The sequence below is a fragment of the Rhinopithecus roxellana genome, chromosome 2 (genome assembly GCF_007565055.1).
Source record: "Rhinopithecus roxellana isolate Shanxi Qingling chromosome 2, ASM756505v1, whole genome shotgun sequence".
Classification (NCBI taxonomy): Eukaryota; Metazoa; Chordata; class Mammalia; order Primates; family Cercopithecidae; genus Rhinopithecus; species Rhinopithecus roxellana.
This window is the reverse complement of record NC_044550.1, coordinates 181,401,384-181,413,741: the sequence shown is the minus strand read 5'-3', so window position 1 is coordinate 181,413,741 and position 12,358 is coordinate 181,401,384. Positions and strand designations below refer to the sequence as shown.

General features: G+C 33.8%; 1 pseudogene; it reads right to left on the bottom strand.

The window, feature by feature from the left end:
* Nucleotides 1-394: 394 nt before the first annotated feature.
* Nucleotides 395-1,568, bottom strand: LOC104664127 (annotated as a pseudogene).
* Nucleotides 1,569-12,358: the final 10,790 nt, after the last annotated feature.

Below are 12,358 nucleotides of genomic sequence, written 5' to 3'. Positions count from 1 at the left end.
TAAAATTCACTTTTCTTTTTCAAAATAAAAGATCCTTTTGAAACTTAAAATCTTCAGTTATCAATAGTGCTGCATTATAAAGCTAGTTTATACAATCCTGCATAGCATTGGTCAAAATAACAAGTCATAATAGATAAAATTAAAGCATTATACAAACAAGATAAGTCACTGAAAATAATTTAAGGCCTTGAAGTGAATTAATCAGTCTAACTTAAAGCTAAGAATAAACCATTAATTATCCACCTGAAATGCAAGCAATATGCTTTTTTAGCTTCTGTTCTGTGGACCAAATAACAGAAACAACCCTTCCTTATGATTTATGGTTTATTTGTAGAATCCTTCTGGACTTGAATGACTAAAAGTCAATTCTATTTTTCAGTTGTTCACAGAAGATTTAGGACTGTTTTAGCCATTTGTTTGGAATGTCAAACTGTGGACACTGTGCAGATGCTAGTGCTCAGAAGGCTTCTGCTACTAAGTAAGGGTGAGACTGAATCATGGACTTCCACCTTGATGTTTCCATTACATCAGTTGCTTGGCTGCTGTTCCAGTTTTTCTTATGTTTACATCCAAGTTGTTGAAGTACAATGCACCTATTAATCATGTCTATGATTTGTTCTTTCAATTGTTCTGCAAGGTGCAAATCTGCAAGGACAAGGGTATCAGCAACATTTTCTATTGAGAGATTACTAGACAAAGCTTCCTCACACATGATCTTCAGCTGTTCCCAGTGCACGTTTGTCTGCAGCTGCCAACAAGTTTTCAGCCATTTTGTCAAGGTTTAGTCCTTTCCCTGTGTTAATGTATCTCATCATTTCTTTAAAACTATCAGTGTCTAAATAATTTATTTCCACTCAATTCTTTATGCTTTTTTCCATTTCATGTTCAAACATGGCATTAAAAACTGGGGATTGAGGTACAAGCAGATTTAAAAGCTTTAAATTCTTGTCCTCTCACAACAAAACTGCAGTCTGTAAATCTCATGTTTTCCCAGAGATTACCTACATCTTCTAGTCGACACTCAGCCACCTTCAAAGTATTTGTATTAGTATGTCCTGATGTGTTTACTGAGTCTTGGACCACACTCATTTTGCAAAATAATGTAAGCTTGTCATCTGGTAAAAGACTATAAGCTTCGTCAAGCTAAAGGTTCCCTCTAATGAAATTTTTAAAATCTCAGTCTTTCCCTTGCATGAATTGATATGCTCTTTGGCTTTCCATTGCTTTTATTTCTTCCCTTTTGGCATTCAGAAGGGAAAATTTGAATTTTGCTCGCACTTCACTTTTTGGCAAGCTGACTAAAAGCAAATATAAGGACAAGAAGTCTTTACTTTCGTTATCTAATCCCTTTGTGTTTACCCTCAGGCACCATTTCATTTTGTCATTTGGGCCAAGTGAAAATGTTGAACTTTTTAACACCTCACCCATTTCCTCTTGACAAAAACTGAAGTTATTAATGGTCTATGTGTTGAACACTTTACTACTTTGACCTGTGTATAACACTAGCTTTCTATTATGGGACAAGAAGACATTTCTCTAGGTAGAGGTGGGGCTGGTTCCTGAGACATTGCCACTTTATTGCACTTTTTTAGGCTTTGTGTAGTATCCCACACAGTTGATACCTTACCTCAGATGTCTCAGAGAATTAGTGTTTGATTTTCACCAGGGACATGGTTGAGAAGGGCCACCCTCATGTTTTCTCAATTCCTGAACGTGCCCTGACTGCATCACCTCCAACACGCCGAGGCTGTGCTGGAGGCAGCAGGGTTAATGGTGGCAAGTCCCTGTGGAGGCACCTTCGCCGACCCACATTCTTCCTCCCTTGCCTGCCATCCTTCCCTATCTCCCTCTCCTCTTGGTGTCATTCCTTGCTGCAATAGAGTTTTGCATCCACATACCTCCTTAGTGCTGTTATTGACAAATATATTACATATGTATAAGTTAAATGTTCAGCATTACAACTAATATATAAATATATATGCTTTATATAATTGCTTCTTAAATTTGTTAAGAAAGTTAAATAAATATGAATTTATACCATCTAATTACATAATTATTTATTCAGGTGTATTTTTTTATTATGTGGATTCACACTGCTTTCTGTGTTTATTTACTTTTAGCCTGGAAAATTTTCTTTAGAATTTATTGTGAGGCAGATTAGTTAGCAATAACTTTCTGTTTTTGTTTGTTTAGAAATGTCTTTATTTCATCATCAATATTTAAAGATGATTTTGATTTTGTAGTAAAAAGAATTTCTGGTTGGCAGTTTTTTCTTTCAGTACTTTGAATGTGACATATCATTGCATTAGGGGCAGCATTGTTTCTGATGAGTAGTCAGCTATTGATGGTATCTGAGTTCCCTTATATGTGGTTACTTGTTTTAGTCTTTGTGCTTTATAATTTTCTTCCTTTGGTTTTCAACCTATTTTTATTGTGTTTCTGTTTGGATCTTTTTGTGTTTACCCTAACCTAAAAATTTACAGAACATCTGAAATGTGTAAATTAGTGTTTTTAAACTAGTTTATGGGATATTTGGGGCATTATTTTTGAATATTTTCCACTGAATCTTTCTCTTCTTCATGTGATACTCCTATTTGGCCTATTTTGCTGTGCTTAAGTGTGTCCCAAGAGTCTATACGGCTCTGTTTATTTCTCTTCATTTTTTTTTTCTCTGTTCTTTGGATTATATAATCTCTGCTGATCTCTCTTCAGCATTTTTTTGGCTCTTATTTTTCTTCCTCAAATATGAAGCAGAATCCTGCTTGTGCATTCTCTATTTCTGTTATTATATTTTCATTCCACTATGTTCACTTGGTTCTTTAAAAAATATAACTTCTACTTTTTTCTACATATTCTCGATTGAATGTAACATTGTCTTTGTACCTTAATTTTCAGCTTTATATGTGATTTCCTTTAGGTCTTTGAGTATATTTATAATGTCTAATTTAAAGTTTTGCCTGTTAAATCTACAACTCATCCTTTTTTTTTTCTTTTTTTTCCAGACAGAGCCTCACTCAATTGCCCAGGCTGGGGTGCGGTGGCACGAACTTGACTCACTGCAATCCCTACCTCCCAGGTTCAATCAATTCTTCTGTCCCATCTTACCAAGTAGCTGGGATTACAGGCATGCACCACCAGACCCAGATAATTTTGTGTTTTTAGTAGTCGGAGTTTCACCATATTGGCCAGGCTGGTCTTGAACTCCTGACTTCAGGCAATCCTCCCAACGTGACCTCCCCAAGTGCTGGGATCACAGGTGTGAGCCATTGCACCCAACCCAACTCATCCCTTTCACAGGCATGTTTTATTGCCTATTTTCCCCATATAGCAGTCCCACTTTCCTATTTCTTTATATGCCTGTTAAAATTTGTAAAACCCTCAATATTTTAGATAATATGTTATAGTTACTCTGGAAATTATACCCCCATCTTCTTTTAATTCTAATTGTTAATTTGTTTGGTGAGGAAATGGATTATTTTAATGAAGTCTTTTTCCCTTGCAGTGTTATTTCCTTGGTGTTTCTACTCAGAAAGTGCAGCCTTGGGTGTTTTCACAAACCCTGGAATAACAGTGATTTTAATAGGAACACTCTTTGACTCTTTTCTGTTTTTTTTTTTTTTTTTTTTGGTTTGTTTTACATGCTCAGTCTACCTCTTAACCTTCACAAATTATTCGCTGATTGATCTTTTTCTTTTGGTATTGCCCTTTGGGCATAAATTACTTCATAGTCTGAACCAATAACATTTAGGCACTTTTACAGTGATAGATTCTGAGGCATTTCAGGGTGATATGAACACAGGAAACAATGTTCTTTTCTGTCTTTTTTTTCTGATTAGTTAGCTTTCTTATGGTCTCGTTGGCATCACTCATGAAATTACCACCTACTTAGCAGTTACCAAAAAACTCTTCATATTTTGACCACATGCTTATGCTTGAATTTCCTACACATTTTTTCACATAAAGTGAATTGCTGTCATGAAAGCTTTAGAACTCTTTGTTTAATGGTCTGACTCTTTCCTTGGGAAAAATGTATCATCAACCTTTGCTCCAGAGCTAGGGGCACGGGCAGTGGCACACTTCTGTTTGTGCCACTAAGAGTAAGGTGCTAGGCTATAGTCTTGATTTGCTTCTTCTCTCATTGAACCTCCATCCTATAAATGAACTATCGTAATGACTCTGGTACTCAGAGTTCTTAGTACACTGTGCCTGAGTAAAACTTCTGTGCTTTGACAGTGGCTACATGAAAGAAGTGAAACTTTTTTCACCTCTCTTGCCAGAAATCTAGCCTCTGTAACACATAGGTGAGGTGTCTCTGTGTGAAAAATTTAGGAAGCTTATTCCCTCCCAAAAAGATAATATAGCCCTCTTGCAGAAGTTTCACAGAGGGGGAGTCCAATGTTCTTGTCTCCACCGGCTTGCAGTAAAATTTCTGTTGTACTGAGGGAAGGTAGCCTAGCAAACAAGACCTTGTTTAATGCCACAAGCTCTTGCTATTTTAAACAACCCTTAGTGTGTTCCTTAATAAATGTTTATTTGTTTGCTGCATGTTTTGAGGGCAATTCCTAGCATATTGTTAAATTTGTTAATTAATTTTATTTTTTAAACCCTTTCTCTGTTTGCCCAGAGAATACTCACTGGCAGTACTTGCAGATGCAGCATTTATCTTGAGATAATTTTGTCACAAAATATCTAGTTTTTATTATTATTTTTTCATTCCTTTAGCATGCAAACTTTGGAAACAAACAAACAAAAAAAATTAGATTTTTAGCATTCTATTGGTAGTAGTGCTATTTCCATTTACAAAATGTAGACATTTTCGATTGCTGAAAATGTCAAATTCTAGAAAATGTAGGATATTAACATTGTTCTCGAGCAGTTGTTGGCTGAAGATTAACCTGAATTCAATTTTTCTAAAGTAGATGATTCAGACGATTCTGATGTTAGCTCTCTTTAGAAATAACTCCAAGAAGAGTTTTTATAATGATGTTCACACTGAAAAAGAGTCAGACTTGCTTCATCCTCAAGGAGTGTATTTATGTAAAATTAAATAAGTGCTGGCTGTGAGCTGCACTACGTTTTACCTAAACTGGAAAATGGTGAGGAGATGGGGTTTCACAAAGTTGCCCAGGCTGGCCTTGAACTCCTGGGCTCAAGTTATCCTGCCTCCTCAGCCTCCTGAGTAGCTGGGACTATAGGTGCATGCCACTGTAGTCAACCTCTCCGAATATGATTAAATAGTTATCTCTAGAAACAATTTTCGCTATTTATTCTTGTTACATTTCAGAGCTGATTCATTTTATGCTACCAATCTGGCATTGGCCAGGACATGTTTTCTTCTAAAATGTCAGTCTATCTTCATATCATAAGTTTGTTCTGCCTCAGCATTCATTTTTAGGCTTAATATGAGTTGTTTAAGATCTAGTCATAGCTTGTCACTTTTGGCTTTGTTAAAACTTCCCTTCCTTGTGTAGTTGTTTGAGATAGAGTTTACTTGTTTCTCATCCTAATGATCCAGAAATGCAACATATCACAGATGTAATGACCATGATATAACCTAATGATCAATACCAGAGTCATATAATAATTTTCCCCTTCTTGTGTGTTCCCTTAATCCAGCCATTCCTCTACTCGTGCAGAGAAGCCTAGGAAATAATACTCATGGTCTTTAACAAAAGCCGTCCCACAGGGGTTTCCCCTTCCACTTCCAGACAGCTGGTTGAGCTCTCTGTCACTTCTGGACTTTCTGTCACATTCTTATCACCATCCCTAACATCACTTAGGAACTGTGAGTAATAAATTTCTTCTATTTTATGCATTTTGTTCTTCCTTTCTCATGCAATATATTTGACCTGACTCATATATCTGAAACTCACTTCCCCACCTCTATCAGAGCTTTCCAGGATCTTGGTTTACAGCCATTCTCAAGAAAGATACTTCAATATAAAATTGGAAAGAACTCATAACAGTATGAATCACAACACCTCTGAATATACTTAATAACAGAGAAATTAGAAAGAAAAGTTTAATTTTATACATCATAGAATTGCTATTTAGAAACAAATAGGACACGTTAGAAATAAGAAAAAGTAAAACGCTTTGTTGAAGTTATATACTTATCTGCATTTTTTAAAAAGTATCACCCAATGGGTTATAGAATGATGCCAACACATAACGCCAGGTTGCAAGGCATAGAGAATAGAAGAATGCGACATGACTATCTAATGGGTGTAAATCTTCCTTTTGAAGTGAAAACAATTACTTTGGATCTAGATAGTAGTGGTAGTGGCAAATGTGTTAAATGCCAATGAATCATACACATTAAATGGTTTAAGTGTATAATTTTGTGGTGTGAAATTCCTATATCAATTATTCTTTAAATAAACAAGTGGCTGACCGGATTTGACCAAGAAGCCATAGTTTGTCAGCCCTTGGTTTATGCTACAAATTTAATTCCCATGTGCTTGAAATAGTAAATGCTGTCATTTTTATCATTTACATTAGAAACATAGTATGTTTTGAAATTAATATATTATGCAATTATATGAACACTAAAATTATTACTGTGGAAATTTTTTAATTTATCATAATAGTGCCAATTTTATTTTGCTGTACACACAATTGTTAGTGTTTTGCAATATTAATGACTTCATTCTTTCATCAATACCATGATATTGATAATGCAATGACAACCATTGCTATTTCATTGGTGAGGAAGCTGAGGCAAATAAAGTCCCCGTAACTTGTCGAACCCCACGTCATTATATAGTGATTTCTAAGACTTGAATAAAGGCCATCTTGATCCAGAGTGCCAGCTCTTAGCTACCATGTTATGTTGACTCTCTTACTCTGGGTGCAGATATTTTCAAAGTGTAGTTGTTAGGTGGGCTCAGTTGTGTGTTCCTTCCACAGAGTTTCTTATTTCCTATGGTGCCTGAGTCTATAATTATCTGAAGATCATTCACTTAACATACTTAGTGATTCGTGTTGAAAAGCTCAGAGTGCTGGTGGGCTACCAGGATTTCTTAGGCATATATTTATGTCTCTACAAAATTGTCATTTGTTATGGGGACTACAGATTGAGTTGTTGTGTAATAGTGAGAGAAAAAAAGACAAGAAAGGAAGAAACTGAAAGAGAGAAACAGAGAGAGAACATGCTGTGTTTCTACCAGAGCTTTGAAAGTTTAGCTGCATTATTTCCATTACATTATTTGTGTTGAGACAGCTACAAAGTTTGCCAAACTTCAAAGGGAGGGGATATTACTTGATAGGAAAATTGTCAATGTATTTATAGTCATGTCTCAAAATAACAACAAATAAAACCTTTCGATGAAGGCAGCAGAAGTTATTAAACTATTGTATGATTCATAAAATATTAAAAATAGTTATAGAAAAAATATTAAAATTACATGAATTTAGATTTCTACAATTATTGCAATTTTTAAACATTGTATCATAGCTATTCATACATATTTTTAAAAATAGAACAAACGTCCTAAAAACAAGCTACAAGTGGATACAATATATGATATATGAGAAACATTATCAAGTTTTTGAGTGACACTAGTGAATTAATAACATGATGCTACATTTTGGAACTTCCTGTCCTGAATTGATGTTTTTATTTCACTAATTAAATTTTAAGTCTCATAATTAATACATGAAAACTTTGTGGAAAGTTAAACATTGCATAATTGTATACAATAGAAATTTAAATTATCATCATTGGAATTACATGTATTTTTTGAGATTCTTTCTTCTTCATACTAGCTTATGTATATTTTATTTTATTGCAAAAAACACTTTTTTGTTTTTCTGGAAACTTCTTTTTCTGTTTAGTAATGTGATAATCAGCCTGTTCTCTGCAATGGTTACATTCAAACATTTGTTGGAGGTACATGTATGTGTTCATTGACTGAAAACCATTTAAGTGCTGGAGAAATTTGGTTCATGCATGTGCTTGTATGCAAGGATTTCTACATGATAAATTTCTAGATGTAAAACTTCAGTTTCAAATGGCATATTTACATTTTATTTAAGAGTGTTGGCTCAAATTATACTCCCTCAAAAATAGATTTCTCAGGTTTTTATGGGGTGCAAATCTTCTCTATGGCATTAATTTGTTGGCATTAGTTCTATTTTTATGAGCATGAGTAACTTTTTAGTCTTTTATATCTTATTGTCTATTTTTATTTTGAATTACTTCTTCATATTTTCATCATTTTTTTATTAGATTGTTAGTCTCTTTTGGTTGGTGATTTGTAGTTCTCACTGAACAATGGATACCAGTCTTTTGTTATGTGTGTTATAAGTTTTATGTGAAATAATTCAGGTTTATAATCATGATAAAACAACATTATTAATATTTGGCACTATATAAGTTCTGTTTGTCTTTATATCTGTATTAATTCCTGGATGATTTGTATGAAATTTTGTATAATTTTTCTATCTCATTAATGTTTTAGTGTGTACGTGTCTATAGATTACATGATTTATCTATGTGTATAAAATTATAAATATGCATATATATATATATCTGTTTTTAATCACACCTTAAGCTGGAGAATATTTTTTTGTGAGAATTAGTGAATGGTAAGACATTTAAGTGACAAAGACAAGTAGATTTCTGTCAATCTGGGCTAGTTTGATCATAAAGTGCTTCCTTGATGTGTAGATTAAAGGAGGGTTATGACTTGATTTAGCTATTTTCCACAAAATTTATAAACTTTTAAATTTTTTGTATATATTTTTTGATATGCTGAAAAGTTTATATTTCCATATTATATTCATAGGAGAAATGAATCAAACGACTGGAAAATAAGAAAAAAGATACGATTATTTAAAGTTTAGTTATGTAGAATAATAAGTATTTCAAGCTGTCTTCAAAATACACATTGAATTTCACAACATATCTATTAGCTAGTTAACTGATGACGTGTTTTGTTTAAAAAGAAATGGACATGTATATGTACATGCATGTTTAGCAAGATAGAAAATTCACCAAGTCCCTTTAGAGTGCAATATCTATATGATCGTAATCTAAAATTAAGGACTTACGATTGTTATTAAAGGTCGAAAATGATAATAAAACCCATATGAAATTTAGGATTGTTTTTTCTCGTTCTATTAAGAATGATGATGACATTTTAATGAGAATTGAATTAGATTTATAGATTTCTTTTGGCAAATGCTCATTTTCACAAAATTGATTCTACCCATCCATGAGCATGGGCTGTATTACCATTTATGTCATCTATGACTTTTTCTCAATGTTTTGTAGTTTTCTTTGTAGAGATTTTTCACCTTCTTGGTAAGATATATTCATGAAATTTTCTATAATTTCTCTATCTCATCAATGTTTTAGTGTGTATGTATCTATAGATTACATGATTTATTTATGTGTATAAAATTATAAATATACATATATATCTGTTTTTAATCACACCTTATGCTGGAGAATTTTTTTTTTGTGTGTCAGAATTGGTTAATGGTAAGACATTTAAGTGACAAAGACAAGTAGAGTTCTGTCAATCTGGACTAGCTTGATCATAAAGTGCTTTCCTCCTGTGTAGATTAAAGGAGGGTTAAAGGTAGATTAAAAATGAGAAAAAACTGTTTTTTTCTTTTTTTTTTTTTACAGCTATTGTGAAAATGGATGAGTTGTTATTTGATTCTCAGCTTTGAACCCAGCAAAGCCAAAGCAAGACTAAGAAAAAAGAACAAATCTGGGGGCATCACATTGTAACGCCTAAGGTTCTTGCCTAGCCATGCCAAAAACTGGTGTTGCGGCTGACCATGGCAAGTGAAAGAGACCTGGACTGAGAGTGAGCAGTACGTTTTATTGAGCAGAGCAAGAGTACAAAGCTGCCACAGTGTGGAAGCGGTCATGAATGAGTAACCAGAGCTGGATTATATGATTGCCTCTTAAACTCTTTAAGGGGGGAAATATGTGCAGCAAGAAGATGTTACCAGAGCCAGAAACAAAGGCAATTAACCATTTATAACATGTCTTAATCTTAGAACTTGAGGAAAACCAGAATTGGAAATTAGGTTTTATCTACTTTATGACCTTGCAGTGGCATGGCAAAGGAGACAGGATCTTACAGGATTTTACAAAGGATGTTTACAAGGAAGTGGAATTAGGAGTGTAGATAAGGTCCACTGGTTACAGAAAAACAGGTAGTTAACATTTCTTTCACTTTAGTTTTGGGTAAGTGGGAAGGGAGAGAGGACACAGGGAAACTTACAGCAAAAATTTCATTGTTTATAGCTTTCTTGGGGAAGAAAACACATCCACAAATCCTGTAGTTAGGAATATTTTAAGCATGTATCTTCAATATTATTCATCCAGGATCGAAGTAGGTCCTCATGCAGTAAATGAGTGAGTTTCACAGCTTTCTGGGTCCCTGTTTGACCCAGGAAGCCCAGCAGGCACCTCCTCTCAACACTGCCCAACATATTGCAAGGCATATTCCAAGTTACCAAAACAACATGGCATCAATATAACAACAGGCATGTAGACCAGTGGAACAGAATAGAGAATCCAGAATTAAAGACAAATACTGACAGCCAACTGAAGTTTGACAAAGTAAACAAAAACATAAAGTGGGGAAGATGACACCCTATTCAACACATGGGGCTAGAATAATTGGCAATCCACATGTAGGAGAATGAAACTGCATCTTCGTCTCTCACCATATAAAAAATCAACTCAAGATGGAGCAAATAATGAAATCTAAGACCTGAAACAATAAAATATTCTAGAAGGTAACATTTCAAAAACTCTTCTGGACATTGGATTAGGCAAAAACCTCACGACCAAAAATCCAAAAGCAAATACAACTAAAACAAAGATAAATAGTTGTGATTTAATTAAACTAAAAAGCTTCTGCCAGCAAAAGAAATAATCCGCTGTGTAAACAGACAACTTACAGAGTAATCAAAAATATTGATGAACTATGCATCTGACAAAGGACTAATGCATCTGACAAAGGACTAATGTCCAGAATTTACAGAGAACTAAAAAAAAATCCACAAGAGAAAAACAAACGCCTTCAAAAAGTAGGCTAAGGTAATAAATAGACAATTCTTAAAAGAATATTATAATTGGCCAACACATGAAAAAACACTCGACTTCACTAACTATCAATAAAATGCAAATCAAAAGCGTAATGCAATACCACTATACTCCTGCAAGAATGGCCATAATTTAAAAATCCAAAAATAATACAATGTTGACATGGATGTGGCAAAAAGGGGACACTTTTGTGCTGCTGTGGGAATGCAAACTAATATAAATACTATGAAAAACCATATGAAGATTCCTATAAGAACTAAAAGTAGAAGTACTATTTGATCTAGCAATCCCACTACTATGTATCTTCCCAGATACATAGTAGATACAAAAAGTTTTATATGAAAAAGATCCATGAACATACATGTTTACAACAGCACTATTAGCAATTTAAAATATATGGAACCAGCCTAAATGCCCATCAACCAACCAACAGGTGGATAAAGAAAATGTGGTATACATACATGTATGTGTGTGTGTGTGTGTGTGCATGTATACACACACACACACACATATACCTGTGTACATACATGCACATATACATACTATATTTATACACCATGGAATACCACTAAGCCATAAAAAGAAACAAAATAACGGCATTAACAGCAACTTGTATGGAGTGGGAGAGCATTATTCTAAGTGAGATAATTCAGCAATAGAAAACTGAAAACCGTAAATTCTCACTTATAAGTGGGAGCTAAGCTATGATGATGCAAAGGTATAAGAAAAATATAATGAGCTCTCAGGATTCAGAGGGGAGGTTGGGAGAGAGTAAGGAATACAAGACTACACACTGAGTGCAGGGTACACTGCTCACGTGATATGTGCACCAAAACCTCAGAAATTACTACTAAAGAACTTATCCATCTAATCAAAACCACCTGTTCCCAAATAACTATTAACATAATTTAAAATATTATAATAAAATCAACCAGATGAATATTTTTAAATATCTAGAAAAAATAGAATTGGCTCATGAAACCAAATGTTACAAAATAGTTCAATTTTACAGTAGGAAGAAGGTTAAGAGTTGTTATATTTCTAATTCCACATAATTTCCACTGAGAAATGACTTAAGTTCTAAAACAGTAAACATTTGTCTATATATTTTAGGAAAAATGTGAAAATAAAGCTGCATGCATTATAAAAGCCAAGCAATACTACTCATCTTAAAATATCAAAAGGAAGAGAGACTTTCTATATAATTTATGTAATAATTTCTTCAGCAGCAGTTGAAACAATATAATCCTGTTCAAAATGAAGCCAAATTATTCTGAGTATGTG